The sequence below is a fragment of the Terrapene carolina genome, unplaced genomic scaffold (genome assembly GCF_002925995.2).
Source record: "Terrapene carolina triunguis isolate 2854851 unplaced genomic scaffold, T_m_triunguis-2.0 Scaffold136, whole genome shotgun sequence".
Taxonomy (NCBI): domain Eukaryota; kingdom Metazoa; phylum Chordata; order Testudines; family Emydidae; genus Terrapene; species Terrapene triunguis.
The window spans coordinates 9,306,816-9,313,528 of NW_020664487.1; positions in this window are offsets into that span (position 1 = coordinate 9,306,816).

Consider the following 6,713-nt stretch of genomic DNA (forward strand, 5'->3'; position numbering starts at 1 on the left):
CCAGTTAGGCAAGCTGCAAGCATGTCTACCTCCACATGAAATGGCAGTGATGGAGGCATTTACCCAGCACATGGGAGACCCCAGTTCAATCCCTGCCCCCCCAGGGAGAAAGGACCTGAATAGGGCTCTCCTACGTCTCAGGAGAGTGCACTCACCACTGGGCTGTAGGATACTGTGATGTGGGTCTCTCTCAGTTTTGCCTGTCGCAGCTGTTCCACTTTGTATAAATAGGGCACGGTTATTCTGTTTGTGAAAGAACAGTGCTAGAGAGTTACATTACAAATCAGGGCCTAACATTGCAAGTTAAAGACAAGGGTCTAACATGAGGCTCCTAGGACAAATTTTCAGATGTGTTCAACACCTGGTATCTCCCATTGAGAACAATGAGTGTTGAGCACACTTGAAAGTCTGGTCGCTTCCTTTAGGTGCCTAAATGGATGCTGAACACTTATGAAAATCTGGCTACTTACACTTCAGTGCCTAGCCAGGGTCAGATTAAGGCTCCAGCTCCTGGAGTCACTTGATCAGACTCAGCTTGTCTTTTGACAAATGGATACATGGATGCACAGAAGACCTTGAGAACATGTTCCAAGTAAATTGGTGCCTGCCTGAGTTTGCAGACAGCTTGAAACAATAGCTCAAAGACTGATTGGCACCCTCCATCTTAATTCTGAAACTTGCTGCCACCCCAAGGAGGGGAGCAGCCTGGGCTAGGTGCAGTCAGACAGGACAGCTGCTCTGGGTGTCTACATTTGGAGGGGGGGTGACAAATCCCCATTTTTGTTGTTAGGGTTTTTTTGGCACAAGAGTTTTGTCATTTTTAGGCCATGCTTGTGCCTTTATGTGTGTGTGTGGGGGGGGGGGGGGGGTCTTAAACTTGGCCCTGTGCCTAATTGGGTGCAGATCCCTTTGGAAAAGCTGGCCCACAGGGCTCAAGTGCAGCTGAGCTGGAGGGTGTCAGAATGTCATAGCTGCAGCATGGGAATGGCATTGACTGGGGGCATTATGTCTGGGTGAACCAACAGTAGGTCTAACGCCTCCAGGCTCTGGGATGCTCATTTCTGGAGACGGGGCAGCGTCTAGCTGGTCTGCATTGGGGAGCAGAGCAGTGCCCTCCGGAGGGCAGGGAGGAGAAGCGCAGCACTCATGAGGCAAGATTGCCCGTGCTGTCCCCCTACCTAAGCAAACATTGAGAGAGCCAGCCCTGATCCGCAGGGTGCGGATTCTTCACCTTCACTGCCCCTGGGCCCTCTTCACAGATGTGCCTTGTGCTGCTCGGTAAGGACTGCTCGACTGTGCTCATTATCAACAAACCTGGGCCGTTAAAGGCTTAGCTCAAACAAAGCAACACAAACAAGACAGAGTAGACTACAGAGCGGGTGAGCAATGATCCCCATGGTGCCACTGCTGCCTCTATCACCTCCCCACTGGGCCCTGATATAGGTATTGCACTACCAGGCACATGGCCTGCAAACCGTCTGCTAGTCCCCACGCACCAGCTGGGCTCAGTGGCGTGACAGGCATGAATGGCTGGATTGTGCTTGGGCCGGCACTGGTATAGAGACGGGGAGAGAGGATTCCCATCAGACCGGAGCAGCAGTTGGGCACAGACTTGTCATTGCACTGCCCGTAGCAGAAGGATTTCTGAGGCTGGTGCCCACAGCTCCCCCTCAGAAGGTTTGATGGATTTCTTTGGGACAGGGTGGGGAAGACTGTGGGGTTGAGCGGGGAATGGAGACCAAGGGAGTCCCTTGGTAAAAGGTTGGCAGCACATCACTGGCACAGAAGTACAAAATACCCTCGGCAGCTTCCCCCTACTGCCCAAGCAGGCTGCCATGAGCAGCAACAACCAAGTAGGAGACAGAGTCCATGTCACAGCATAGGGGCACACGGCATTGTAAATATTTAAAGAGGTAAGCACTCTATTTCCAAAGAGAAAAGGGTAGTTCCAGGAAACGCCAGCACTCCAGTGAGGAATGAGAACGCTCCCCTGAATCAGCTCTAGGATTACTCGCACAGCCTTTAGGAAGTGAAGTAAAGCCCAAACAAAGCTAGTCCCTGCTGTATCATCCTTCAGAGAGGATCACCAGAAGGTCTCGCTCTTGCTCTGTTTTTCTTTAGAGTTCAGTTTCATAAAATAACTGTTAATAATGGTAGAAGAGTGACTCACCGGCCAGCACGCACCGAGGTGAGGAGTAGCAGACTCTGATCCATGCTGAGCTGGAATGGTCCGGGGGTGATGTGTGGGTCTCTCTCTCAGCCCCCCAGCTAGATCCATCGCTTCTAGGGGGGGGATCAACATTCCATACAAACAACATCCCCCACAACTCTAATCAATAGGACACCTTCCAACCAGGCCGTGCACCTCTGCAGTCCCACTCTTTTCTCAGAGCAGCAGGTTCCCCACAGAATGCAGAAACCCCCAAACAAAACAAACCCAACTTAAGCCACTTCTGCCTGTCTGGGCTTGAGCTTTCAGTCCCACCGGGATCTCCCCAGCGACTCCTTCACGCTGCCGAGCACCAACCTCCAGGGATACTCCCTGGCCCCTTGCCCAGAGTCAGCCACCAGGGTTGGTTCTTAATCTACAGCATCTCCACGGCTCCTTTCCCAGAGCGAGGGCGTTCTAACCCTCTCTCTGTCCTGGGTCCTTGGCCTAGGCTTTGCCTTGTAGTTTTCACTTCCTCCCCAGCTGGGTCTGATCACCAGGCATGCCTGATGCACCCTCCAGGTGCAGCAAGGTAGGCTAAATGAGCTCTCAGGCTCCTGTTAATCCTTGATTCACCAACGAGGGGTTTGCACGCCGTCACAATGTTATTAAACAGGTTAGGTACAAATACCGAGTATTACAGCTGGTGAGCAAAATTCCAAGGAAGCATTTTTCCGTTGGACTTTTGCCAATTCATGGAAATCAAAACATTTCGCTGAGACTGTTCAATTTCAGCAGAGCTGGAAATCTGCCCTATTTCCTGGCCCAGCTCCTGCAGCCGGGCGGCCTTGGAGTTAGCGACCCTCGGGTCTCCAGGCTCCATAGCACAGGGAGGGGCACCCTGCCAGGTTCTCCGAGAGCCAGAGCTCCTTTTCCTTTTGCAGAACATTTTGGAATGTTTGGTTTTCATTCCAAACCGGGATGAACCCAAATTTTGAAATACTTTGCAAAACAGCCCCAAACACCTTGCTCTCCTCCGTACATTGCAGCTACCAAAAGGCATTCGTTCCTAGCTTTCAAGGCCAAAGGGACCAGGCTCATTATTGAGTCTGACTTCCTGCCAGAAAATGTCACTCAGCAATTCCGGCCTCACGCCCAAGAACATCTTCTGGTTGAGGTACAGCCTCAAAGCTTTCCCATCAACAACAAGAGGTGCCTTATTTCAAAAAAATCCAACTCGGTCAAAGGTCCACAAATGGACTGGGTTTAGTGCCTAAGTCTGGACCTAGACACTTATCTGCATCTTTAGGTGACTAAATGCTTTCAAAAGTCTGGCCCCAACGCCTGTTGTCTCTGTTAAAAATCCCTGCCTTAACGAATAGAACTGACCCTCTGCATTATTTGATGTAAGAATGTGTTTGGAGGCAGAAATTGACCTTTAAGTTGTTGGGAACACTTAAGCATCTTTTCTGTAAAGAAGCTCCACCAGAATGTCTTTCCACGTACAGAAATGCACATAATCGTTAAAGCAAAAAACGTGGAATTAAAGCGTCATCACAAAGATTCTCAGGTGAGTAAGCCAGCAGGGCTAATGACTTTTTAATATCTTTTTATGCCTTTAGGAAGTCTGCTAGCATATAAGGAGCATTATTTTGTTTTCAGGTTCTATTAATACATTTGTTTTTCTCTTTCATGTCACAGAGTCCCTCCAGAGCAACTACCCAGTTGGGCTTATTTTGTATTTGCTGAAACATATTCAAGTAAATCACAGATATGTCTCCTGGCTTAGTAACGGGGTTGAAAGTCAGTGAGAAAAATACCTTCCTATTTGCGCAAAGCAGCGCTATCCTGACTAACCTGCTCTTTTTAGGACTCAGAAGAAATTGCGCGATCATTGAGTTAATTTTCCTCCAATAAAACCCCTCCAAATGAAATTAAGCTACAGGGAATTGTGTGAAATAAAAATAAAAGCGGAGTAGTATGCTCATTTTAAGTAACTATTTCTGCCTGTAACTGAGCAGAGTAAATGACTTTGTTCTTTTCCTTCTTGCGGTTGAACATTAGAGGGATATTACAGCAGTAGTTGGAAGAGTTCAGCATTGTTTTAAAAAAAAAACGGGAATATGCCTGAGTTTTGACACACCGTTACCACCAAATATAAGACGTAACATTTTTACCTGTAGATTCACCTTTATTTTATTCTAACAATTTTAAAAAATCATTGTTGCAGACACCAGACAAAACTTGTGCCATTGTAAAAGACACAAACTTGTGTCGATACAGAACAGTGAATGAATTGATGGGATTAGATGAAGATTATCCATTGGATTCAAAACCGTAAACCCTACTAGACATTCCAGCTGGAGATTGCTCAGTGTTATCTTGTATGAAAATATCCTTATTTCATATGACAATCCCTGCATCACTGGACACGACAGGTATTCTAAGGGTACATCTTCACTACCCGCCATATCGGTGGGTAGCAATCGATTTATCCGGGATCGATATATCACGTCTCGTTAAGACGCGATATATCGATCCCCGAACGCGCTCACCGTCGACTCCGGAACTCCACCAGAGCGAGCGGCGGTAGCGCAGTCGACGGGGGAGCCGCGGCCATCGATCCCGCGCCGTCTGCACCCCAGGTAATTTGATCCAAGATACTTTGACTTCAGCTACGCTATTCGCGTAGCTGAAGTTGCGTATCTTGGATCGATCCCCACTCCCAGTGTAGACCAGCCCTAAAATGCCACACATTCAAGGGTGGATTATAGGTATCTTGCAATGTAATGTCACCAAAGAATTGGGTGTAAAAAATGAGCAACATCCCGGAAACATATAAGCTTTGGAATCACTGGTTGAATTCAGTGTTTTGAGGTGTTTATATTTCACTCCCTAAGTACAATGGTGCAGCTGCTAGCGTGGAGTGGAAAATGGTTTTCCCAGCCCAGGATCATTGTCAACATTTTTCCTCTCCCCCATCTCAAAAGCTTTCACAAACCAGAAGTTTCAGATTGGGTCAAGTGAAACGTGGCGTCTGACTGGCTCTGCTCCTGTGAGTCCCCTTCCAGTCCCGCTCTATTCCACTCTCTGGCTGCAGGGCCATCGCTGCTCTTTGTGTCGGGCTGTATCCAGCGGCTGCTACAGCTCCCGCAAGGAGCAGTCCACCCTCATGCCATGCCCTATTCTCCTTCCTAGGCTCCCTCCTGCTTCAGGATCCCCAAAAAACAAGCAACTCCTTTCCCAGGACAGACCCTTTCAAAGGGTTTCCCCCTTCCCCCCTCACCCAGCTGGCCAAGAGAGGAGCCGGAGTCTGATTTCCCCACTCCTGCTGACCTATCACCCTCTGGAAGTGGAAGGCGAATAGTGAATCTGCCGCACAATGGAGTCATCCCACCTGCCCACCCATTGAGAAGCTCTGCACCAAGGACCAAAACTTGCTTGCTTTGCTCCTGCGACAGCTCAGCTACAGCTCCTAGCATCCCAGCACGGTTGGGCACGGCACGCAGAGGCACTCCTGTTCCGTAAGCTTATGACGACAGCAGAGGTTGATGTCAGAGGATTTCAAATGCCGAGTGGCCCTACTTCTCTATTGCCCTGCACCTTGTTTAGCCATTTATGCTGTGCAAAGTCAGTGTAAAATGCTGTTAAATCAGACGGGCATTGTTTTACTCGCCCTCAGCACTCACCTCGCCCCGCTGTAAATAATTCCACAAGGTGCAACTCAAGAGCGAATAAGACTCATTGTATTCCAGTAGTCCCAGGAACATGTCCCTGCCCCTGCCCTATTTTAAGGTGGGCGGGAAAGCCCCCCTGCCCCGATCATTATGGAAAATGATGTCAAAAGTAAGTACAATCTTAAATTATTTTGTATTTAAAATGTTTCACTTCAAGTGCATTACAGATTTTATGGTTAGCGTTTGGTTCGATTAATTTTTTGAGGAAGTGCCTGGGTCACCATTCCCTTCCATCTGAGTCCAGACCAGAGATGGGCAAACTACGGCCCGTGGGCCGGACCGTCCTGCCCGGCCCCTGAGCTCCTGGGCCGGGAGGCTCGCCCCAGCCCCTCCCCCACAGCCTCAGCTCGCTCGCTCTGCCACCGGCGCAATGCTCTGGGCGGCCGGGCTGTGAGCTCCTGGGGCAGCGCAGCTGCAGAGCCCGGCCTAACCCCGTCTCTGTGCTGCGTGGTGGCAGCGGCGGTGGCGTGACCCGGCTCCAGACGGGCAGCACGGCTGGAGCACCTCCAGCCACCGGTGCTCCAGGCAGTGCGGTAAGGGGGCAGGGAGCTGGGGGCGGGGGTTGGATAGAGGGCAGGGGAGTTTGGGGTGGTGGTCAGGGAGCGGGGGTTTGGATGGTGGTTGGGAGGGGGAACAGGGGGTTTGAATGGGGGCAGGGGTCCCGGGGGGGGCAGTCGGGGAGGGGGTTGGATGGGGCAGCAGGGGGCAGTCAGGGGCAGGGGTTCTGGGGGCAGTCAGGGGACAGGGAGAAGGGGTGGTTGGATGGGGCAGGGGTCCCAGGGGGGCTGTCAGGAATGAGAGGAGGGGTTGGATGGGGCGGCAGGGGT